The sequence below is a fragment of the Moschus berezovskii genome, chromosome 1 (assembly GCF_049115385.1).
Source record: "Moschus berezovskii isolate FMDL1 chromosome 1, NW_MosBer_1.0, whole genome shotgun sequence".
Lineage (NCBI taxonomy): Eukaryota > Metazoa > Chordata > Mammalia > Artiodactyla > Moschidae > Moschus > Moschus berezovskii.
The window spans coordinates 102,437,961-102,451,195 of NC_142460.1; positions in this window are offsets into that span (position 1 = coordinate 102,437,961).

Here is a 13,235-nt window from a genome sequence, read left to right on the forward strand (position 1 = left end):
TGCAGTGGTATAAACATCCTAATCATTTCCAATTTCACTATTCATTTTTTTGGCTGCACTTTCATCTTTCTTAAACAATTCTCTCTTTCTGCCATTCACATTTATAATAAGTCAGGTGGATTTTATCAGTGGAAGACAAAATAGCAACTGCATACTGAATAACAGATTCATGGTGACTAGTCTTCTACAGCAGAGAAGGCACTGGCAACCCACTCCAGGACTCTTGCCTGGAAAATCCCATGGACGGAGGAGCCTGGTGGACTGCCCTCTATGGGGTTGCACAGACACAACTGACGCGACTTAGCAGCAGCAGTCTTCTACAGACTTGAAAGAATGGATGTGATTGGCTGCAGATCTTGATGCATATTTTTTATTTCCCTAGTGCTTTAAAGACGGTGAAGTTTGTACTATGTCGTTGCAGGTAATGTCCTGTGGTTACTGAAGTTTGCATGATGCTGTTGGGGGACTGGCCTTAATTTAGACCACTGTGACTGAAATCTGTGGATATCAGAACTATGCAAAATGAGGATCACCTGTAGTTATTTCCTAGTGAGAAAGTGATCAAATACATTTCTGGCAGAAAAGATTGTCAATGTAGAGGTTCTACATTACTCGTTTCATAGTCTTTGGAACCAGCTTACTCAAGTCAAAGGTGAAATGCTGATGCATAGCAAAGGTAAGTCTATGTTTAAAAGAAATGAAGTACTTGGAGACAAGTTTGAACCAAACCTTCCCGTTAACAAGCAGGCCAGTTGAATGTTCCACTGAGAATTTTCTGTTCCCTATTAGTTCCTCCCTTCTCCTTCTCCCTCCTTTTAGTCATTAAAACTTCTAATCAGACATTTTAAAAGTTTAACCTTCAGAATTACCCAGGGCTTGGTAAAACACAGATTGCTGGAAATTTGCATGTTCTCACAAGCTCCCAGGTAATGTTGATGGTCTGAGAACCGCACTTCGAGAACCACTGCTTTTCATGATAGACTCAAGAATGGAATGAAAACCTCTTCAATTAAGTGGATAATTCACAAACTTTTTGATTAGTAAAACCTTATGATCAATTGAAAAAACATGAGCAACCCGTTCAGGCCATAATTTAAGTCTCTTAAGCCAAATCCACAATTCTGCAGATGCCACTTTTTTCAATATGAATTCAGTTTGTCTTATTGTACATATGCATGCGTGCTCAGCCGCTTCAGTCATGTCCGACACTGTGTGACCCCATGGACTGTAGCCCACCAGGTTCCTCTGTCCTTAGGATTCTCCAGGCAAGAATACTGGAGTGGGTTGCCATACCCTTTCCTAGGGGATCTTCCCACCTAGGGACGGAACCCACATCTCCTATGTCATTGGCAGGTGGTTCTTTACCACTAGTGCCATCTGGGAACCCCTTATAGTACACAAAAACAAATATTTAAAAATCTTCAGAATACCATCTAGTTATTTTGAACGTTTCCAAAAATATTTGTGACGAAAGTTAAAATCTAAAGACAAAAACTACAATTTATTTTGCTATGTAACAGAAAAATGTTTATGTTCTTAATGGCTTGATTTTTGAATCAAGTAAGTTTTGAAACATAGTTTGAATGCTCACAGAAGTCAGAATGAAGTCTGTGGTATAGTACTGTACTAATGCTAATTTCTTATCTTTGGTAATTGTGATATGATTATGCAAGATGTTAACATTAGGGGAAGCTGGGTGAACGGTGGTGTCAAGAACTATCTGCGTTATTTTACAATTCTTCTGTAAGTCTAAAATTATGTCACAATTTTAAAAGTTTAAAGAAATGCATAGGAAGAGCACTCTGGTATATGTATACTTATACATCAAAAAGAGTTTTCATCTGTGGGAAATTACTTGGGTTTCCTCCTTTGTCTCTACAGAATAGTTCAGTTGCCATGCTCTTTCTATTTTTCAGTCTTGGGATAATTTCAGACATAGTCTAAATGGATTTTATTGGGATACCAAATTGAAATTTGGTGGAGGTATAAAAAATGTCTATGGAAGAGGTTTTTGAAATTGGTAACATTTCACTCTTACCCTCTTCTTCTATAAGTTTTTATTTTTATAATTTTGAATAGGTAACATATTTACAAAATTTAAAGTTTAGAAGGTATGAAAGTGTATACAGTGACGAGCCATCCTCTTACTCTTGTCTTGCTGCTGCTGCTGCTAAGTCACTTCAGTTGTGTCCGACTCTGTGCGACCCCATAGATGGCAGCCCACCAGGCTCCCCCATCCCTGGGATTCTCCAGGCAAGAACACTGGAGTGGGTTGCCATTTCCTTCTCCAATGCATGAAAGTGAAAAGTGAAAGTGAAGTCTCTCAGTCGTGTCCGACTCTTAGCGACCCCATGGACTGCAGCCTACCAGGCTCTTCCATCCATGGGATTTTCTAGGCAAGAGTACTGGAGTGGCTTGCCATTGCCTTCTCCAACTCTTGTCTTACTGCTAGCTAATTTTATCCCCATATTCAACCAATAATATTATTCTTCTGTACCCTTTAGATATATTTGTTAACACATAAGCAAGAAAATGCATATCTATTTTATAGAAAATGATAGCTTCGTTTACTTTTATTTTTTAAGCGTATTTTGGAGATACAGAGTCCATATCCGTGCATAACAGCCTGCTTGATCCTTTCTGAGGTCTGCATTGTATCTCATTATATGAATGTAAGCAGTCTATCTCACTGATCCCCTTAGTGGACATTTAGATACTTCCCATCATTTGCTATTACACACAATGCTGCTGTGAACAGCTTTGCCCCATCATTATTTGCACATGTGCAGTTACATCTGTATTAAGTGTAATTCGAGGATCATATATGTGACATTATAATCTGGAAAGAGCATTATTATATTAACTTTTTGATAGGCAGTTATACACATTGTACAAAATGCAAAAGAACAAAAGTAGATGGTAATTCATATTCCTCTCCCCAGAGGTAACCTCTGCTACTTGCTTCTTGGGTATGGGCAGTATTTCTGGCCACTTTAACTCAGGTTTTTCACAATCTTTAACCAATGAGTTGGTCCTTCCTTCCTGCCTTCTCATTCTCCTTCTCTCTCCTCCTCTTCTCCTTAGTCTTCTTTGAAATTTCAATTTTAACATCACCCTTGATTAATCTGCTGCTGCTGCTAAGTCACTTCAGTCGTGTCCGACTCTGTGTGACCCCATAGACGGCAGCCGACCAGGCTTCGCTGTCCCTGGGACTCTCCAGGCAAGAACACTGGAGTGGGTTGCCATTTCCTTTTCCAATGTGTGAAAGTGAAGTCGCTCAGTCGTGTCTGACCCTTAGCGACCCCACGGACTGCAGCCTACCAGGCTCCTCCATCCATGGGATTCTCCAGGCAACAGTACTGGAGTGGCTTGCCATTGCCTAAGATGGCAAAATCAATGAAGGCATTACTGTATATAGGTGGAGCCTTAAAACAAAACTTTTTTTTACAATCTATCCAGTGAAGTGTATCCAGCTATTATTAACAGGCAGAAGTGTTCCAAACCTGGAAATAAACATTTCTTAGAAGTCGTTTTTCAAATAATCATTGTGTCACTTGTCTACGTGTGCTGTTTCCACACATCCTAAAGAGAGGCTCACAATCATGAGAGCACGCCCATATTAACAACTCTTCACTGAGTTCCCAAGGAGGGGAGGAATGCTGCCTCTTACCATCGTTTTCAACATTGAAGTGTTGACCAAAAAAAGGGCAGCTTTTGCAAGACTCTGGAGCAATTCTGGAAAAAACTACAGCATATAAATTAGGCCCATTCACTCCTGGACTCCCTTTCTTGTTGGCAAGTGCTGACCTGAACGAGATAAGGGAGTCAATCTTGGTTACTCTGGGAAGCAACAAAGATGGTTGGGTGAAAATGATATCCTCTGAGTGCCCAAATCTTCTGAATTTGGGGTTAAGTTGTAGAAATGATATATGATAATGTGGCCCAAAGAGACTGGACAGTTGATAAAAATAATGGCAAATGTGACTGAAAATTAAAAATGGATATGTTATAATAGCCATAGAGAGGTAACAATGGAAAATATAATTCTTTTAGCAGTGAGGAACCTGATTACAATCATGAAGTACTCAAAAGCACCCCAAGGATCAGTATAAATATTGACACTCTTGGGAAAGGAGAGAGGGCACACACAGAGGTGTGACAATTTTTGCTCCCATGTCAGAATATAATTTAGGAAAAGAACTTTCACCTGCTTCATGTTGACAATAAATGACATACCCAGAGACCAATTTTCCTTTCTAAACAAGTCTCCTCTGTTATAAATATATTGTAAAATTATTAACCTTAATATAACTTGGATATGCACATACGTGCTCACCCAACGATACAGTCATCTAAGTTTAAATAACAATACTTAAAGCTTTAAAACTCCAGCTCTTAAAACAACTTTATCAAGTATATCATCATTTGATGTTTATGTATATAATGGCTCATCAGGTAAAGAATCTGCCTTCAGTGCAGGAGAGGAGATGCAGATTCAATCCCTGCGTTGGGAAGATCACCTGGAGGAAGAAATGGCAACTATGCATTTCATTTTTTATTTCTGTGTTGGGAGACCATTCTCCATGGTTTTCTCAGGATTCTGCACATCCTAAGAGCAGAAGCAATGACTTCCTTTGTTCTGGACTATCTTTCAAAGATGTCTGTACAGTGAACAACCAGGAAATAGAAATTGTTTCTCCCTCCAGAGCAAAGGATGTGTTTTATTTCCTGCCCCTCATGATAATGTTCCCCTGCAGTTTAAAGGTTAGATGGTCTCCCTGCTCATTGTGAAACATTGGTGCTCTTTAAACTCAGGCTTCCTCTCTTGTAAATGCAGTCCACTATCTGGGCAGTGCAGGGACATCCTGACCCTCTTTGTGTCACTCTGTGGAACTGGCACAAACTGATGAAGTGCTGGGGTGCTGGAAGAACACTGACTCTGACCCAGGCATCTTATGTTTTCTCCCAACGTCCGTGAAACTGGGGAAGACTAGCTTGTTGGCTGAAATTAGAGTAAAATCTTAGATTCTTCACAGTTCTTGGTTCTCTGAATTTTAGTATTTTTTAAAGTTCCCAGGGAAATACTGATTCTTAATCAAGTATCTCAATAAACTATGAGTCTAAGTTTCCAAAGACAATTTACAGTTTTAGACAAATATATTAAGTGGGCATTAAAATCCAATGCTGATTTTTAATTTTTATCAGAGAGCTGTCATAAGTTATAAGCTTATACATAAAAGGTAGTGGAGAAACTCCACAATAAATTGCAGTATTGTCTAAGCTTTTTGAGACCAGTTTCTAATGATACTAGTCATTCATATAAAAACTCAATCCAATTGTATGCCTATGTACATGTTTATATATTTTAAGCAATGATAATTTATAGGGCAAGTGTTTCGGAGAAGGCAATGGCAAGCCACTCCAGTACTCTTGCCTAGAAAATCCCATGGATGGAGGAGCCTGGTAGGCTGCAGTCCGTGGGGTCGCTAAGGGTCGGACACGACTGAGCGACTTCACTTTCACTTTTCACTTTCACACATTGGAGAAGGAAATGGCAACCCACTCCAGTGTTCTTGCCTGGAGAATCCCAGGGACGGGGGAGCCTGGTGGGCTTCCGTCTATGGGGTCACACAGACTGAAGTGACTTAGTGAAGTCACACGACTGAAGTGACTTAGCAGCAGCAGCAGCAGGGCAAGTGTTTAGAATTTTGGAACTTTAGCATTTCGTAAAATGTTGAATTTCTCACATGAAATAAAATGCTATGTTTGCATTTTTATTTCTCACATAGCAAAACCAGGAGAAGAAATACAGCTATCTTCCACATCCAGAATATATGAAATAAACTATTAAAGTATTTGAATAGTATTATATAAATCTGGCTTATAGTTTACTGTTTATTTACTTTTATTCATGTATTTTAAAAGTAACATTAAAACCGTAAATCTTGGTTAAAAAGATTTTTCAAAGTCTTTTCAGTTGGAAGCTGTATCTTTATAATTTATCATCTGACAAATGAAAGGGGTCTCCTATATTTGTTAATCTTTTCTTTCCCTTTTTATAACTACTCACTGTTGGCCTGTGGTCACTCTGCCATGTTTTACATCATAAATTCTATCTCTATTTTTTACAGTATAAATAAGAGCGACAACAGGTCATTCAGTGAAAGTTAAATTTTCTTTCTTCTCATCTAAAAATGTTTTGAGAGTATTTATAGTAGAAAATGATAGTGTTTAAATTTGTACTAATAATTTACTTATCTTTATACGTTTATATGTTTTCAATTTTATTTTGGTTAGAGTTTTAACTCTCATCTAAATTTAAAATTTTCCACTTGGAAGTCACCGTTTCCTAGAAAAAAGACCTTTTAAGTTTCAATTTTTCTGAAGACTGATGTTAACCTACTTGATGCCTTTCTATAAACTCTAGACTGTAATTTTATTGCCAGGCACTTGCAGACAGAGTGACAACCCAGCATTTATCTTTCTTCACAGCTTAGAGAATTTCCCATCAGGCTTAATGTTTCACTTTTTTCAGAGAATCTTTATGATCCTTTCCCTTAGACTCATAAGTCTTAGTGGTTTTTTGTCACCAATTATAGAAGGCCCACTGAATTTGAGAAATTTAACTAGACTTCCTTTTCTAATTTCTTCCATGCTTGAATCTATATAATGCAAAGACTTCTACTGAAGGAGGCTCTTGTCCTCTGTCTTTTGTGGCATATCTACACCGGTCCTCCAGGACAGAAATCTTTTGCTGCTTCAGAAAAGCTACGGTGCCTTTCAAAGTCCTACATCTTTCTGGGTACATAAGAACTTTCACATCAGAAAAAAATCCACAGCATATAACAAAAGAAATTGGTGAACTCTTAGGCAAACTGAAATGATACAGCAGCCCTCTAAGAAAAAGCAAAAGAAAGGATGGAAATATATTCATTAAAAAGAAAAAGTACTTTCTTCAAGTGGCCTTGGGCCCGTGAGGCTCCTCTGTCCGTAGGATTTTCCCTGACAAGAATACTGGAGTGAGTTACTATTTCTTCCTCCAGGGGATCTTCCCCATCCAGGATGGAACCTGCATTGCAGGCAGAGGAGCCACTGCGGACTTCCCACAAAGACCTTCACTTCTGCATTTATCCTCTGGGGGGCAGCAGTTCCTCATATAGGAGGAAAGAAACCAGGGCGAAGGTGAGGGCCACTTGTGCTCTTCAATTTGTTTCTCGTTTTTCCTGGCCATGAGGGAAAACTTGCTTCTTGCTGGGGCTGAACTCTCACAAAGAATCCTCACTCACCTGAATAAGATTTGAGCTGAATCACCTTTCAAATGTAGAACCACTTATTCAGAAAGTAAAGACTACTGTGAGTCAGCTACTCAGATGAGTCTCCACCTATTTTATGGATCTACATTTTGTAGTATCCCTACATTAACAGCAACAACAAATACCATACTTAGTGAATTTTCTTACCTGCTACAGTTTCTCAGCAGTGTATCATTATTAAAAGTTATTCATATATTTATCACAGTTGTGAATGAATTTATGAAAATAAAATCTATGGCATAAAAAGTGGTCATGATATATATTGAGTAAAAAATAGAGATTATATGTTATATTTACAAGATAATTTCCTTTTTGGAATACCCATACCTTCAGGTAATTGGAGAAAATATTTCTGAAAAGTCATAACGAAAATTTCAACAGTAGTTTCCTTTGGCCATGGTATTCTCCAGGCAAGAATACTGGAGTGGGTTGCCGTTCCCTTCTCCAGGGAATCTCCCTGACCCAGGGATCAAAACCGGGTCTCCTGTGTTGCAGGCAGATTCTTTATCATCTGAGCCACTAGAGGAAGTCTGACGAGATGACAGGAGCTTTTATTTCTTGCTTTACCTTATTCAGTATTTTCTACATTTTTCACACTAAACAGTAAAGTATGTACTATAAAATAGTATATAAAAAGAAAGAATACAGATGTCAGGAACCTTAGAGAAAAATTAATAGTGAATTTCAACATTTAAATGAATATTTGCATGTGAATCGCCTCCATCTTAGTCCTACATTTTCCTGTCTTATGTTCTGGTTTTTATTGGTTAATGTTTACCTAGAACTAGCACAGAACTAGCGTAAAGTTGTTTAGGGCTTCCCTGATGACTCAACGGGTAGAAAATCTGCTTACAATTCAGGAGACAATCCCTGGGTCAGGAAGATTCCCTGGAGATGGAAATGGCAACTCACTCCAGTATTCTTGCCTGAAAAATCCCATGAACAGAGGAGCCTGGTGGGCTATAGTTTATGGGGTTGCAAAGAATCAGATATGACGCAGCACACAACAAAAGTTGTTTTGAGGTGAGTAAGATTTTGGAATGAGGGTAGTAGATGTTCAAAACAGAGATGAAATGCGGGAGAGAGGTATCTGCTCGTTATTAGTCTTTCAGAGCAACTGAGCAAATGCAACTGCCTCTCTATTTCTCCTCTTGGTCCATAGGTTCTAGATTGCCTCATTACAGAATTCTAGAATATCGGGGAACAGTGAGCCATCCATGTCATTCTGTCCTGCCCACCTACCCAGCTCAGAGACCCTCCCTAGAATACCTCTAACTTCTGACCTCTTCTTCAGCACCTCTGGAAACGTGGAGCTCAGTACTTTAGCCTGAAATACTCTTTCGGTCTGCCTGGGGCATTTCTATGCGTCATTCAATATTCAAATCAGGTGCGCAGTTTCTGTGAGTCCCAGTCATTGGTCTTCTAAGTGTGGATTCTGAGGTCAGAAAGATGGTTCAATCCTGCCTCTCCTCCTAACACTTGCTGTGTGATCTTAGCCAGCTTATCTCACCTCTCTGAGGTTTTCTTACTTGTAAAATGGGGTTCACGTGATAATGCGTATGGGCTCTTCAGATGGTGTCCAGAACATAGCAAGGAAGTAACAAATGGTAACTGCTACTGTTAACATCAGTGGTTTCAACCCTGACCTGGGCAGATTAAAATCACCTGCAAAGCTTTTAAAACTATTTAGTAGGTATGGGACGATGCTCTGACAAAGTTTGTATTTTCCAAAAGCCAGCCAGGTGGGGAACTGTTACACCAGCAGTTCTGAAAACCTGTTACCTGAACTGGAAGCACCAGCATCTCCTGAGAACCTATTAGAAACTCAAATTCCAGGGCCCCACCACACACCCACCTTGTAAGAAACTCTGGAAATGGGCCCCAGCAATTCAGGTTTTAACAAGCCTTCCAGGAGATTCTGATACATGCTAACGTTTATGAACCACTGCACTAGTTGGAAGCAGAACCACTGTGAGAACCACATTATGAGGAATTTATCGTAGAAATTAAACTTTACACCATTGTGGGAGGGGCCAGGGAAGTAAGATCCAGGGGAAAGGCAAGAACTGTTTGTCTTGTTCATTGTGTATATATTTTTCGGGCTTCATGCTGTGCCATACACAAGTTCAGTTTACTTTAATTCAGGAAATGTTGACTGAACACTAATTTCTTTAAGGCAGCGTGCCTGGGCCCTGGCAACACAATGCTGTATGAGACATCTCAGGTTGCTTACAGCCTCTCAGCCTCAACTCTTCCTTCCTGTTCTCACTGCCCCTTAAGCACACCTCCACCTACTGCTATAATCTTTATGCTGATCTATATACACTTTTTTTAAGTTATAATTTACATTTATTTGATAACTATGGGTGTGATAAAAATTGTAAACTTTTCATATGTTTATTGGCCTTTAAAATTTTTATTTGTTTTAATTGGAGGCTAATTACTTTACAATATTGTGGTGGTTTTTTCCATACATCGACGTGAATCACCCACGCATGTGCATGTGTCCCCCCATCCTGAATCTGCCTCCCACATCCCTCCCCACCCTATCCCTCTGGGTTGTCCCAGAGAACCAGCTTTGAGTGCCCTGCTTCATGCATCAAACTTGCACTGGTCATCTATTTTACATATGGTAACTATATATATACTTTTATATGTCTATGTCCACCACTAAATTGATCTTCTTCGGGCAGGAACAAACTACTCATTTTCTGCTGCTGCTGCTGCTGCTGCTAAGTCACGTCAGTCGTGTCCGACTCTGTGCGACCCCATAGACGGCCGCCTACCAGGCTCCCCCGTCCCTGGGATTGGAGATGCTTAAAGGCAGTTGTATTCTTGGGCCTGGCTCTGCGTTCCAAAGCCATGGGTTGTGTTTCCCTAGTGAAAAACGATAGGAGGGAAAAGCCTGGTGTATGAGTCAAGGTTTGATCAGGAAAGCAGAACCACTGTAAAGATCACAGTACAAAGAATTTATCTTAGAAATCAGACTTTACACCATGGTGGGAGGGGCTAGGGAAGTAAGAGCCAGGGAAAAGGAATTGAAAGGTTACAAATCAGCCCTCCTCAGGTACTGGTACTTTAAAAAAAAAAAAAAATCTATCTTATATTGGAGATTATATATATATATTATAATATCTTATAATAACTATATAATATCTTATTATATAGTTGATTAACAACGTGTTAATTTTAGGTAGCAAAGTGATTCAGTTATACATATATATGTATTTATTCTTTTAAAAATTCTTTTCCCACTTTGATTATTACAGAACATTGAACAGAATTCCTTGTTCTATATAGAGGCATTGGTGCTTTTAGAAACCAGAACTTTTAGGGAAATCTGGACAAACACATTTGGCTGCCAGAGGGACGATGAAGGAGAGTGGGTGAAGACATCTGCAGAAGGTTCTGGTCCTGGTGGGCCTTGTGTGGCTGGGGGTCCACATGGCTGGTATTGGTGTGGGGGGGGGGGCGGGGGGTTGTCACATTCAAAACAGGGAGGATGAGACAGCAGGAGTGAGCAGCATCTCTGCGTCTTACCCCACAACTTTCGGGAGTAGCAGCACTGCTTCATTTCATTTTCTCAATCACAAATGAATTTCTCCTCTGAACAACTCTAGCCTAGAGCCACATAGCAAAGGTTTTTTTGTTTTTTTTTTAACTAATTCCTATTTAGTCCAGTTGATACAGTACTAAGTCACCCAGCTGGTAAATATCACTCACTTAAAAAACGTATTTATATTCTCTGCAGGAGCTACTGTTTCATCCATTTTTAAACAGCTGTGATAAAATGGTGTTATTTCCAGACACAATAGAGTACCATTTCCAAATGTCATGTAGAGAAGATAAAAGGCAGGAGAGCTGTTATAACAAAGGTCTGTTGCTAGATTCGGATTTCTAGATTAGTAGTAGAAACAGAACTTAAGGTTATTTTCAGGGAATGATCTCTTTATGTTCTTTTTGATATAAGGAGTCATGTAATTGCAGGTTCTCACATGTTTCCTACAGGCTTAGTCCATAAAACTAAGCTATCTAATGCTACTTCCCTGTTTATATGACAGGTCCCACATTGACTATTTCAATCTAAATTCCCACTTGGTAGCACAGGGAACTAGACTCAATAATAACCTATAATGGAAAAGAATCGAAAAAAGAATATATCTACCTACCTATCTATCTATATATATACATAGGTATACTCACATATGGGCTTCCCAGCTGGTGCTAGTGGTAAAGAACCTGCCTGCCAATGCAGATGTAAGAAATGTGGGTTCGATCCCTGGGTCAGGAAGATCCCCTGGAGGAGGGCATGGCAACCCACTCCAGTATTCTTGCCTGGAGAATTCCATGGACAGAAGAGACTGATGGGCTACAATCATAGGGTCGCAGAGCCAGACATGACTGAAGTGACTTTGCACTCATACACATATATACACATATACCAATCATTTGCTGTACAGTTGAAAGTAGCACAATATTTTAGGTCAACTATATTTAGATAAACTTTTTTTAAAGAACCATCTCACTTGGGCTTCATTTTACCTCTCCAATTTGGTCCTTCCACCTCTTCAACATCTTCCCATGGTATTGGCCAGGTTCACTGCTCCACAAAGATGCGGCTTGGATTAAATATCTGTTCCCTATGCTTTTGTTTTGGTTTCCCAAAAGGATTGTAGGCTCTTCAAGGGAAAACATTCGTGTCTTTTGAAATTTATTTCTCTTCTTTTTGCTTTGAGGCTCCCATAGGCTGAATGTGAAGTGAAACGAAGTGAAAGTCGCTCAGTTGTGTCCAATTCTTTGCAACCCCGAGGACTTCTCCATGGAATTTTCCAGGCCAGAATACTGGAGTGGGTAGCCTTTCCCTACTCCAGGGGATCTTCCCAACCCAGGGATCAAACCCAGGTCTCCTGCATTGCAGGCAGATTCTTTACTGGCTGAGCCACAAGGGAAGCCCAAGAATACCGGAGTGGGTAGCCTATCCCTTCCCCAGCAGATCTTCCTGACCTAGGAATCGGACTGGGGTCTCCTGCATTACAGGCGGATTCTTTACCAACTGGGCTATCAGGGAAGCATATAGGCTGAATATGTGAGCCCAAGTCGACTCAAGATGAGTAGAAGCACCAATCACGACACACACGCTCTGAGCACTCAGGACACCTCCAACATGTGATGAGCTGCCAAGTACTTAAACTCAGACTGACAATAAGGAAGACATGTCCACTTCTGTCATCTTATTGATGGCATCTTCATCTTACTCTGTAATTCTTTAAAATGATTGCACACGTTTCTTTTTGCTGACTGCCTCTTCAGTCTGGACAGTACAATGAAGGGGAATATTTTCAATAAAAAATCAACATTTAAAATATAACAAAAAATATTTCTTTTCCTCAGGACTGACTATGGTAAATAACTAATGCCTATGCTTGACTCCATTCTAGTTTACCATGAGCAGGACTCAGAATAGCACCAGATACAATGAAATATTTCATAAGGGTTTGGAGCGAAATCACCTCAGAGTCAGAAATTATCTTGATGTGGTTTTTGTAATGACAATATTGGTAATACTGTAAAGACCCGTGATAACACGGTGTGATGAAGTTCAAAGGTCTGAGTTTGAATACCAGCTCTGTCACATATTAACTTTGTGACTCTGGGCAGGGCTCTGTGAGCTACAGCTTCCTCATTGTAAAGGAAAGGTGATCATGGAGACCTTTCTGTGAATGGTGGTGAGGATTAAGTTATACCCCAAAAGGAGGCTTCAATAAATATTTGTTACAGAACACTCTAAATCTCTTATTTTTTATTCTATTGGTTTTCTATTTTTTTTTCTTTTACCCATATCAGAAAGATAATTTTATATTTTCTTTCAACTTTTTTGAGACTCAGTATTTTCTGATAATGAGAAGTTAGTAGCTATATTAA